Consider the following 12,499-nt stretch of genomic DNA (forward strand, 5'->3'; position numbering starts at 1 on the left):
CAGTCCATCCCAGCCTCTCCCAGTCCATCCCAGCCTCTCCCAGTGACCCTCCATGTCCATCTCGCCCCTCCGTGGATCTGCCGCTCCTCAGCCAATCAGAGCGCGTCTCTCTGATGACTCATCAGTTGCCGGGCAGATCCACAGAGCCGAGAGCCCCGCGCTGGACTCGGCCTCCCAGTGCCGCGCACTTCATTCCCAGTCCCTCCCAGTGCCACCACAGTCCCTCCCAGTGCCACCACAGTCCCTCCCAGTGCCACCACAGTCCCGCCCAGAGGCCCCAGAGTCACTCCCACTCCTTTTTAGCCCGTTCCCAGTCTCTTCCGAGTTCATTCCCACTTCACTCCCCAACCTCCACACTCTTTTCCAGTGTCCCAGTATCCACTCTCATCTCTTTCAGTGCCACCCCAGTCCCTCCCAGTCCATTCCCGGTCCCCCTCAAAACAACATCACTCGTCTCCCATCTCTCCCAGTTCTCCCTCAGCTCATCCCACTCCTCTCCACTCTCTCCCAGTGCCCCCATCGTGGCCATCTCGCTGGTGCCCTCGAGCTCCCAGCCCGGCCCCGGCCGCCTGCTCTGCTCCCTGATGGATTTCTCCCCTGCCCACATCCAGCTGAGCTGCTCCCAGGGCCAGCAGCAGCTCTCGGGCCACGTGCTGGCCACTGCCGTGTTCCCCAGCGGGGACTGGAGCCAGCAGCTCCTGCTGGGAGGAACTGGGAGCTAGACTGGTTTAAACTGGAAGAGGGGTTTGCAGGTCAAGAATAGCTGAGAAGGGTTTTGAAGGATGTTGGGGAGGGTGGGATGGGGTTCTGGGGGTCCCCGTGGACACTGGGAGGGAGTTTGGGGGTGCTGAGTGTCACTGGGAGGGATTTGAGTGAGTCTGGAAGGGATGGAAGGAGATTTGGGATTGGAAAGCAGGGATTGGGATGAGGTTGGTTGTGCTGGGAAGAGACTGGGAGGGGACTTGATGAGTCCTGGTGGGACTGAGAAGGGACTGGGAGAGGGTTTAGGGTGCAGGGGCAGTGGGGGGAAATTGGGAGGGGGCTGTGGGATCCTGAGAGGAACAGGAGGGGCTCTGGTGGATCCTGGGGAGGCTGGGAAGAGACTGGCAGTGATTTACCAAACTAGCAATATTGATCCAGTATCAATATCAATCTGTTAATGGAGAAAAAACCTCTCCAACAGTTTAAAGTTACAAAGTGGATGTTTAATCACAGCACTGGGCGAGTGTGGGAGTCACCCCTTAATACGCACTGCAAGTTGACAAAAGATTCCAGTGTGTTTTTATTCACAAAAGTCTTGAATATCCAAAATATGAATACATATTTATAATGCTAACACTTCCCATTCCCCACTTCAGATAAAAATGAATGGTAATGTTTTTAAAATGTCATTATGCCTACGTGGTGGGCTCCCTAATTTGAGGAGGGAGTCATTTTGGCGAGGAGAGGTCATCAAGAGATGAAGAAAAACTGCTCTTCCTCACTCTCACCTTTCTACCTTTACAATGGTGGACATTACAAATGACATTTGGTACAACTCAAATTTTCTCCCTTGTGACTTTTAAATGGGTTTCCAGATGTAAGGTCTGTGATCTTCCTGAACCTGTTGATCAGTTTCTCTTTTCTCATTATAAGCACAGCTGAACACACATACAATGAAAAGTAATTTTTTACCTAAGTCTAAGCTTCATTATCTCAAATCCTGCTTTTCACTTAATCATTAACTCTAACTAGTTCCAGCAAGGCCTATCTCTAGCTAAGATCTCCAATTTTTCTAAAATTCTTCATTTTTTAAAATTAGTGACTCCAAAAGAGGTTTCAGAGAGTCCTGGGCAGGCTGGGGGAGACTTGAAGGGTCTTTGAAGAGGCTTGGGGTGTCTGTGAGAGGTTTTGGGGGTTCTAAATCTGGCAGATGCCCCAGGGATGCCGTGAAACACTGCCCACAGCAAGATGCTGATGGGCATCAGGGGCTCCTTGTTGGGCTTTGTCTTCCTGGTGCTGGGGCTCAGCTTCTACCTGAGGAAGAAGGTGAGGGTGGTACTGGGGATTGTGTCCTCCCTCCCCCAGAGCGTGTGTGCTCCCCTCCAGGGCTCACAAGCTCCATGTCACCCTGTTTTCTCTGTCCAAAGAACTCCTTGAGGCGACGACAAAAGGTTCTTTAGGATTGAAAGTCAATAAATCTGCTCCCCACAAGGAATTCCCATTGTTTATCTGTATCCTGTTGGATTTTCATTCCCCTGCTTTCATCCAGGTGCCCACAAGGACACAGGAAGATGTGGAGCCTCCCAGCCAGGTGTCTTCCCAACACGGATCACCAGGACCACGGATCACCAGGGCTCTGCCCAACGGGGGTCACTGGGGATCATCCAACGCCGATCCTCCCATGGGGGATGGAGCTGGAGCAGCGCACGAAGCTCTTCCCGCACTCGGGGCACTCGCAGGGCTTCCCTTACTGGTGCCTCCATTGGTGTCGGGTCAAGGCTGAGCTGTCTGAGAAGCTCTTCCCACACTGGGGACACTCGTAGGGCCTCTCCCCACTGTGGATGCGCCGGTGCCTGATGAGGTGGGAATTCCGGTTGAAGCCCTTCCCGCAGTCGGGGCAGCGGAAGGGCCTCTCCTCTGTGTGAATCCGCTCATGTCTGAGGACATCAGAGCTGGTCTGAAACCTCTTCCCACATTCGGGACACTCGTAGGGCCTCTCCCCAGTGTGGATGAGCTGGTGTGCACTCAGGTTGGAGCTCCACCCAAAGCTCTTCCCACATTCCAAGCAGGTGTAGGGCCGTTCCCCTGTGTGGATCACTTGGTGTCTCATCAGTTCAGTGATACTTCTGAAGCTCTTCCCACATTTCCCACACTGATAGGGCCGTTCCCCAGTGTGGATCATCTGGTGACTCCTCAGGTTGGAGCTCTGGCTGAAGCTCTTCCCACATTCCCTACACTCGTAGGGCTTTTCCCCAGTGTGGATCACCTGGTGCCGGATTAGGTCAGAGCTCCTTCTGAAGCCCTTCCCACATTCCAAGCACTTGTGGGGCTTCTCCCCCAGCTCTGAGCTCTGGCTGGATCTCTGGCCGTGTTCCTGGCACTGGGGGGATCTTTCCTCCTCGCAGCTCCCTGGACTGGGTTTCCAGCCGCTCCTTGTGCGGGATCTCCAGGGCTTTTCCTCTTCCTCTTCCATCTGGGCACAGTTTGGGAATGAAAATTCCTGGTTAGGAGGAAAAAAAGAGAAGAGAACGCCTTGGGCTGGGGGTTCCTCCTTGCCCAAGTTCATCTCAGAAAGTCATTTGGCATCTTGTTTCTGTAACAAACCAAAACACCAACATCCAGACCAAACATCCTCCAAACATCAAAACAAAGATCAAGAACTACCCAAACATCAAATTCAGGCAAAACCCGCTCCAGAATACAAAGATTCAGCCCCTGCAAAAAAGCAAACCAGCAACATTTAGCCCAATAAATCTCAGAAACACTAAGATTCAGCCCAGTGAAAATTGTGGATGACCCTGTCCAGTCACCAACTGACTGTGGGCAGGGAAACACTCCTGGGACTGCACATACAGGGAGGGTGGAACCTTGTGTTTCTTCCTCTTCCTGCTCCTCCTCCTCCTACTGTGGCCCTACTCTTCCTCACACTCCTCTTCCTCCTACTTCTCCTTCTCCCGCACAATCCCACCTTCTCCTCCCACGTGCATCCTATGCCCATTTTGTTCCTCAAGCCTGCTTCTCCTTCCCTTCTCCTCCTGCCCCCAGGCCCAGCACCCACTGCCGCCTCCCTCTTCCCCCCCACTCCCACAGCATCCCACCGCAGGGGCACGGATGGAGCTGGGCCAGCTCGGCCTGGGGCAGCGCTGGGCTCTCGGCCGCTTCCGCCCGCACTCGCTCCCCACTGCAGCCGCTCCCGCCACCACAGCGCGGGGGGGCCCGGCCTTGGCGCTCCCCCCTCCCACCTCCCCAAATTCCCCTCAAGGGGGGCGCCAAGGCCCGGGGGGGAGGGGCGCAGCTGGGCTCCAGCTGGGACCATTGAGGGGAGAAAATGGAATGTTAGAAGGGTATCCTGGACAAAAGGGATGAAGACCCCAAAATATCTCTCAAGGGTCCCCTGGGAGCATGTGGAGGTCATTCTCCCAGAGGGAATTAAGGACATGGACACGCATGGGGGCAATAAGGGAACTCCAGAAAGGATTTAGACAACAGGGGATGGATGGTGTTGGTGTGCTGGGAAGGGACTGGCTGAAGGGGAGTGTGCAGGAATGTGCTTAAGGCAAGAAGCAGCAGGAGGAATCTATGGGGTAAGAAAAATGATGATGGAAAAGAGGAGGAAATAAACAATACTGAGGATTGGGATGTGTTTCATATAAGACGTCTTATCCTCAGAATTTGCCAGCTGACCCAGATGCTTTGTATCCCAGTTTTCCAGGACAGGAAAACAAGGAGGTCAGGATTTCAGGGGGTTTCTCTGAGCTGGGAGCGGCAGGAGCGGGCGCAGAGCTGCGGCACCGGGAGCACGGGCTGGGGGCCTGTGGGGAGCTGTGGGGCCGGGCCGGGGCTGTGGGGCAGCCGGGGCTCAGCGCCGGGCGCTGCCTGACCCCAGCACCCCCCGGGCAGGGCCGGCAGTGGCCCCCGGCCCCCAGGAGGCTGCGGGACGCCCCGGCCGCTGCCCGGCCCCGTGGAGCTGCCGGCCCTGCCCGCCGGGGGGGCCGCCTTTGGACACTGCGGCAGGACAGGGACCGGCTCTGGGATACGGGCTGGGGAGGGGAGCCTCAGCACAGCCAGCACCAGGAAGGAACAGCTCACAAATGGGGATTACACCTGCAAGGATCCAGATGAACTTTTAAGCATTTTGTGCTGGGTCCCTGCAGAAAGGAAGGATTTTGCAGAAAGCTCAGCAGCTGCCACACGATGAGCACCCACAGGCACTGAGGGGGGCTGCAGCAGGGCCACAAGAAGCCCCTGCAGCACTTGCTCACAAAGGCTCAGCAGCTGAATGCAGCAAGGGATGAGCAAAAGGCCAAGCTGAAGGCAAAGGCCATGGCACAGTTCCTACAGCCCCTGAGGGATCAAGCCCAGGGCCCAAGGGGGCCCCAGCACCCAGGGGACACCCTCAGCCACAAGCACCTGGCACAGGCATTGCCCTCCTGGCCAGGGGACAGCCCACCCAAACAGCCCCTGGCAAGGAATCAGCCTTCCAGCTGCAGGGCACAAGGACACTGCAAGCACAGACAGGAGCACCCTCAGCACCAGCAAGTCCAGCCCTTGATGGACACGGATTCTTAGCGCTCTCACAGCTCCCATTCCACCAGGGACCCACCACACTGCAGCCCTTGGGAACATCCAGGGTAGCTCTGGATCCAGAGGAGACCTTTCCTGATGGACACAGGGGCTTCTCCATCCACTCGGAATCTTACACCCAAGGGGGGAAAATTGTTAAGGAATATTTTAATAATTAAGGCAATAAGCAGGAAAAATAAGCGTGTGTGTTTTATTCGGCCACTATTAGCAGATGTGGGACATGGGTTTGAAATGCAGGAATTTTTATTTGCTCACAATTGTGATTGTAATTTACTGGGAAGGGATTTGATGGCTAAATCGGGAATGCAAATTAATGTTGCAAAAGGAGAAACAGAGGCTGGTTCTGTTGTACCTCTGTCAAATGTCTGGCAGAGCCTAGACTGGAGTGAACCCACAAGTGTGGGCAGCCCCAGGGAAATTGGCAAAATTGGATATGGAGCCTCTCCAAATTTCCCTGAAGCAACCAGGACAAGAGGTGTCGAAAAGCAATCCCCTGCTCCAAGGGAGGGAAGGAAGGGCTCACAGCCTGTCTGTGAGTCCTGCTCAAGGCACGGCTTGGGGAGCCAGGGATGGCTCCCTAGAATGCTCCTATCCTGCCAAACAAGAAATCCAATGGAATCCACAGAATGCTGCAGGACCCAAGAAGAAGAAATGAGATGATGAAACCGAGGCACCCCACACTCTCAGATCCTTACACCATCCTGAACCAGGTGCCTTCCTCACACTGCTGCCATTCACAACTTGATGCAAAAGATGCTTTCTGGGGATCTGCCCACTTCCAGAGGATGCAAACACAATTCTGCCTTGGGCTGGCAACAAGAGGTAGAAGGGAAAATTCTCAAGACATGGACGGTCCTTCTGCAGGGATGCACGGAAGCACCGGCCTGACTGGGGCAAGCCTTGCAGGAAATATCAAAGGAATTGACCTCACCCCCAGGGACTGGCTCAATGCAGGATGTGGATGACTTGATCCAGTCAGAAAAAGAAGGAGAAGAGGTAGAGGAAGCCTCTGTGAAATGGCTTCATTTTCAGGTTAAAACGCAGCTTTGAGTGTCTGAAAATAAAAGAAAGGGCAAATGGTAGAGAAAATGGTTAAATATTTGAGACCTATTTTGACTGAAGCTTTGTCTTGTATTAACCCTGAGAGGGTCCAGGGAATCTCAGAAATAATGTTTCCCACGACTAAAATGGAGCTGCAGCAATTCATACAATTAACAGGGAATTGCAGGAGCTGGATTGAGGATTCTCTTTTGCAGACAACACATTTTGTGACTTCTTTAGCCCCAGACAGTCTCAATGTTATGGTGTAGATATAAGAAAGAGAACAAAACTTAACAAAATGAAAAAATAAAATGATTGATGCCCCAGCCATGGCTCTTCCAGACTCAGAAATCTGAATTGGAAGGGAATATTAAACAGGCCACCCCTGAGCCTGCACTGAAGGCAACGCAGCAGCAGCCAGGGCTCCCCAGCGGGGGAAGCCCCTGGGCCTGCCCACAGATCCTCTGCTCAAATCCTCGGCCTGGCCACCCTCCTTTGCCATCTCCAGCCACTGCGGGACAATCCTTGCTCTCACTCTTGCAGCTTCAGCCCTTTCTGTGCCTGCCCTCGCCACAGCTGCTGGGGAAGGCACCGGGACAATTCCACTCTGCCTCTCAATTACACTCACACTCTGCCCTGCCTGGGATTAGCTGCTGCCAAAATAGACCAACTTGAAAATGGCTTCAAATCTTATTTCTCTGGTCACACTAGATTTGCCTTTGCCTTGGGGAAAGGAATTTTAAATGTTTATTTTAAGGGATGTTCCACCACTCTGCAGAGATGTGTTTAACACCGCAACAGACTGGGAATAGCCCAAAAGATTCCAACCAAGATAACAACCATCAAAACATCAACACCCAGCAGCAAACATCAACCAACATTCACCCCAGACACTGCCCCAGGCACAGCTGGAGACACCTGGTCTGGAAAAGGCTGAGCAGGAAATCCAGGAGTGCCCACCTAATTCACATCACAGGCACAGAAATCCGGGTGCCACAGGAAACCAAATTCTAACAACTCCACACCTTCAAACCAATTAAACCAAGGGATTTCTATGGGTTCAGACTGTATATAGTTTAGGAAACATCTATTAAATTCACATGTCTTGGAATGATTTTCTCTGCACACCCATCCAAAGTGAGGAATTAATGATTTCTGTTGCACATTCTGGCCAGACTCAAGTCATGCCTTGATTTTATATTGTTGGAGAGTTTTTATTCATCTCGCAGTTTTGGTGACAAGACTACACCATTATTATGCTTTTCTTTAATAATCCTACTTCTATATTGTTACTCAGACTGGTAGTGCTGGGCCAGGGTTGGGAGAATCAGTTTTTAGACTTAGGGCAAGAAGTAGAAAAAATCTTGATTGCTTTGGATTTTTTTGGGAATGTGTGTGCGTGGCTGTTACGATGGCAAAATTTTGGTGTGCATTTTTTAATGTTCACCTTTACGCCTCAGTTTTAAAATCTAAGAGTTTTAAAGGTAACCTCCTTAACTTGTAAAGAGATAGTATAGTATTTTTTTCTTCAAAAATGTCACTTTTGGAGTGGCCACATGTGAGTCATCCCATGGCTGCCCTGGAAGAGAAGTTTCCTTCCAGGCAGCCAGGAGAGGAGCTTTAGAAATGCAAATTAACACTGATGGCCCAAAGCCTGCACAATGGCCCAGGGGCTTCCTGCCTGCAGGAGGAATTGGGCTGATTCTCTCTGCCCCTCAGCCCAAGCTCTGCCTGCTTGCACAGATGGAATTTGCACAGTTAAAGGCAGAGCCCATTGTGAGGATATCTGACTCTGCTAGAGGAATTGGTTAAGATGCAAAGGAAAACAGAAAATAGGGAATGTTGTGAAAACTTCACTAAAACAAGTGGGGGGGAATCATCCCTGTCCCCACTCCAACATGTGCTGTCTCTGTCTATGTTATATAAGGTGTATCAGACCAGTGGGGTTTATTTGCTACCACAAGGTCAGGGAAATCACTTGGGAATCCAAGTATGTGATGATTTAATGAGAGAAAAGCTGACAATTGATGCAGCCCTGGCTGGAGGGAGCACCCAAAAATGGGGAAAAGATGAACAACCACCAGAACAAATCCTGCAACACCATGGACCAGACCCTGGAACCCAAACAAATTGATATCAGATACCAGAGAAACCATTTATCATTTCAATGGGATAATCAGATTACAGGATGCCATTGAAATAATAACCAACCACACAGCTCCAGCTCCTGACCTTCCTCCCAGCCAATCCACTCAGATGAGGAACACAACATTTCACCATGGGATGGGATCACATTATCTATTAGCAGAAGGAGGCAGAATTTGTGGAAAAGTAAATTATTCAAACTGCTGTTGACAAATAGATCAGAACAGATACCAAAGGAAACAAGAAAGCAGCTCATGAACCAGTCCAAATGAGGAAAGGATGGGAATGGGAAACGTTTTTGTGCTTCCCCAGCTGACCATGGGTTAAAAAAATGCCAGACAGAGCTGTCCCCCTTCAAACCTACACCCCAAAAATCCTGTAACTCAGGGATTCCTCCCAGAAAAAAATCTGCTAGGATCTCCCCAAATTGAGTGAAAGGGGGGATGGGACACCCAGACTGAGCAGCGGGTCTTGGAACCCCCAAATCTGAGCACGGGGGAGGGGGTTAGAGATTGGAGGGACGATTGGGAAGGGATGTGGAAGAAGAGTAGGAAAAAGAGAGGGCTGAAACCCCCAAAGCGTGGGGCAAGGTGCTGGGAAACCCAAATTGCATTGAGAGGGGTCAATGGACTGGGGGAAGGATGAGAAAGGGGGAGAGAGGAGAGGGAAAGGTGGGCTTGGGATGAAAGAAATGTGGTTCCCTGTCCTGCAGCACTCGATCCCTGGAGCGATTCCCTGCGGCTTGTGGGGAGGAAGATCCGCAGTGGGGGGTCCCCAAGCCCCCTGCCCATCCCAGCGTGTCCATCTCGCTGGTGCCCTCGAGCTCCCAGCCCGGCCCCGGCCGCCTGCTCTGCTCCCTGATGGATTTCTCCCCTGCCCACATCCAGCTGAGCTGCTCCCAGGGCCAGCAGCAGCTCTCGGGCCACGTGCTGGCCACTGCCGTGCTCCCCAGCGGGGACTGGAGCCAGCAGCTCCTGGTGCTGCTGGAAACCGCCCCCGGCAATGCGGGCTCAGCTCCAGCTGCCAGGTGGAGCACGTCAGCCTGGAGCACCCCCTGAGCCGGCACTGGGGCACGGCCCGGCCCCCACAGCGCCGCCAGGGGCTGCCAGGACACGGAGGGCATTGGGGGCTCCTGGGCTTAAATGGCAGCCCCTCCTTGAGAACCCCTCTCCTCCTGTCCCAGCTCCCCTCATCCCCCTCTCCCAGCCCTTCCCCACCGCCTCCCGGCCCCGCTCCGCTCACCCCAGAGCTCCTCGCCAGCAGCCGAGAGATGGAGGAGGAGGGGAAGGAGGAGGAGGAGGAGCGGGAGGAAGAGGAGGGGTAGAGGAGGAGCAGGAACTGCAAGAGGAGCAGCAGAGGAGGCCCCACGTTCGTCCATCGCTCTCTGGATCTGCAGCCCCTTCGCGCCGGGAGCATCGGGCCCCGCATCCCGCAGCTCACCGGGGACGGGAACCTCGCCCCGAAGGTCTTGGGCCGTCCTGGCAGGATTTGTTTGAAGGGGAAGGGATATTTGGAGCTCACTCCAAGTATCTTTGGGGACCCCTATTCCTTTTTCTGGGGGCGGGCCGGGCAGAGCGATGTTTGGATCTTGCAGGACTCCAAAGCTGACCTGAGATGCCCGGTACCGGCAGGGGGAGGGGAGCAGCGAAAAGGGGGGAGCCCCGGGAGTCCCGGAGCCTGAAATGGGGACCTGGAGAGGGGGAACCCCGAGAGCCGGGAGGGAGGGGAGCCTGGAGAAGGGGCAGCCCGGAGAAGGGATGAGCCTGCACAGGGGGAAGACCTGGGACACCAAAGTGGGGACCCCACAGAAGGGGAACCTCAGGGAGGGATTTTTTCCTCTCAGTCCTGATGCTTTGGAGATTTTCATGGACACAAGACACCCGATGACTTCTAGAGATGGACTTGGGCAGGAGGAACCCTGAATCCTAGGTGGTCACCCTTTGTTTTTTCCCCCCAAACCAGACTTCTCATGCCCAAGCATTAGACAAATGGAGGAGAAGGAGGCAGAGAGGAAGATGCTCTGGGACCCCCAGGCAACAACAGTCAGTACAATAGTGGAGGCAAAAGCATTATCACCAAATACATCTGCCCAGAGGGCAGAACTGGTTGTCTTTAACCAGAACACTAGAATTAAGTGAAGGGAAAAGGGTAAACATATGGACTGGCTCAAAGTATGCTTTTGGAGTGGTGCATATACATGGGACACTGTGGAAAGAAAGAGAACTGCTGTCTCCTCAAGGCACACACATTAAACATCAAGATGCAGTCCTGCAATTAATAAAAGCAGTACAAAAGCCTGAGCAAGTAGCAATCATGCACTGTAAAGCTCACCAATCAGGAAACTCCAAAATTCATGAGGGAAATCGGAAAGCAGACTGGACAGCCCGACAAGCTGCTCGAGAAGTGCAAACTGCAATGGCATTGATACCTTTAAAAACTAATGTATCTCAATTCAATTTACCTCCAGAACCAAAATATTCAATAGAGGATGAGAAATTGGGACGCTCACTGAATGCACAGAAGAATTCAGAAGGGTGGTATGTGACTACACAGGGACAAGTAGTGGTACCCTCCTTGATAATGAGGGAAATTCTACAAATTAAACATAACAAATGTCATTGGAGTGCAGAGGCACTGATGAAATTGATAAAACAAAATTTAATTTCAGTATGGATGTTAAAAATCCAAACTCATTAATGTCAAAATGTGAAATTTGCTTAAAGAACAATCCAGTGGCTAGATGACAGGCACAATTAGGGAAAACCAGGAGATTATTGGCAAGTAGATTTTGTAGAATTACCAAGAACTCGAGGATACAAATATCTATTGGTAGGGGTTGACACATTTTCAGGATGGCCAGAAGCTCTTCCCTGTCGCACAAATCAAGCAAAGGAGACAGTCAAGTGGTTACTGCAAGAAATCATTCCAAGATTTGGGGTGCCTCTAGGAATATCATCAGATAGGGGCCCACATTTCACAGCCACAGTAGTGAGGGAGGTGAGTAGGTTACTGGGAATAGCTTGGCATCTCCATACACCATGGAGACCCCAATCCAGTGGACAGGTAGAGAGGATGAATCAGACATTGAAGAGGCAAATCAGCAAAATATGCCAAGAGGCTAAATTGCAGCAGCCACAAGCTTTACCAATAGCACTGCTGAGGATTCGGATAAAGCCTAGAAGCGGGATGTCAGTCAGTCCTTATGAGATATTGGATGGGAAACCATATGAATCCCCTGAACCTAATCCAAATGTACATGTTACAGGGAAGCAAGAGGTGTAGAATTATGTTATACTGCACAAACTGTAGAGCCAACAAAGCTGCAGATAAAGCGGGTTTGATTGTTTCAAATGTCTAGGTTGTTAGTGACTGTAATGGGGATTATGTTATGGCCTTTAGTGCCATCAGCTGGAATCACTGTTACCTTGGGATGTGAAATGCAAAAGGATCAGCTGACAACTCTTCATTTTAGAATGAAGAGGGATGTGGGGGTGCAGCCAGAAACACAAGTGATAAAAGTCTTTAATACCATTCAGGCAGAAAATGGAATGATTGCATTAATGAAAGATTTTGCCAACGTGCAAAACAGCAGCAAAATAACTGCCTGTCTGCCAATACCAAAGGCAGCAGGAAACCAAATAAATTGGGGAATTATAACATCAAAATTTCCTGAAATGCAAAAGAATAAAAATGAAAATGTGAGCTGTGTATTGCAAATAGATTACGAGTACCCAAATAAGACAGTGTTTGAAAATGCTGTGAAGCCAAAGTATTCATCTAGATGGGACTGTCATGAAAATGGAGGAAAGTATGAACCAAAACTAGGCTGGGATGGGGGATTAGGGAATTATGGATGGTGTTATGAGAAGAAAGCAAAGGTCATTAAAGAAAAGATTCCAGTATCGAAGTAGAAGTGTGAAGGACAGGAAGGAAAAGATCGGGCTGAAGCTTGGGACAGTGCATGGTCAATGAGTGTGCTTCAGAAATTCCAATCTATGGCAGATAGCCCTTGGTGCATTAAGTGGGA

The 12,499-nt window shown here is 51.6% G+C and overlaps 1 pseudogene; it reads right to left on the bottom strand.

Moving 5' to 3' along the window:
• The window catches only part of LOC131588512 (zinc finger protein 91-like), a 182,341-nt pseudogene that overhangs the window by 77,686 nt on the left and 92,156 nt on the right, over positions 1–12,499 (bottom strand).

The sequence above is a fragment of the Poecile atricapillus genome, chromosome 26 (assembly GCF_030490865.1).
Source record: "Poecile atricapillus isolate bPoeAtr1 chromosome 26, bPoeAtr1.hap1, whole genome shotgun sequence".
Lineage (NCBI taxonomy): Eukaryota > Metazoa > Chordata > Aves > Passeriformes > Paridae > Poecile > Poecile atricapillus.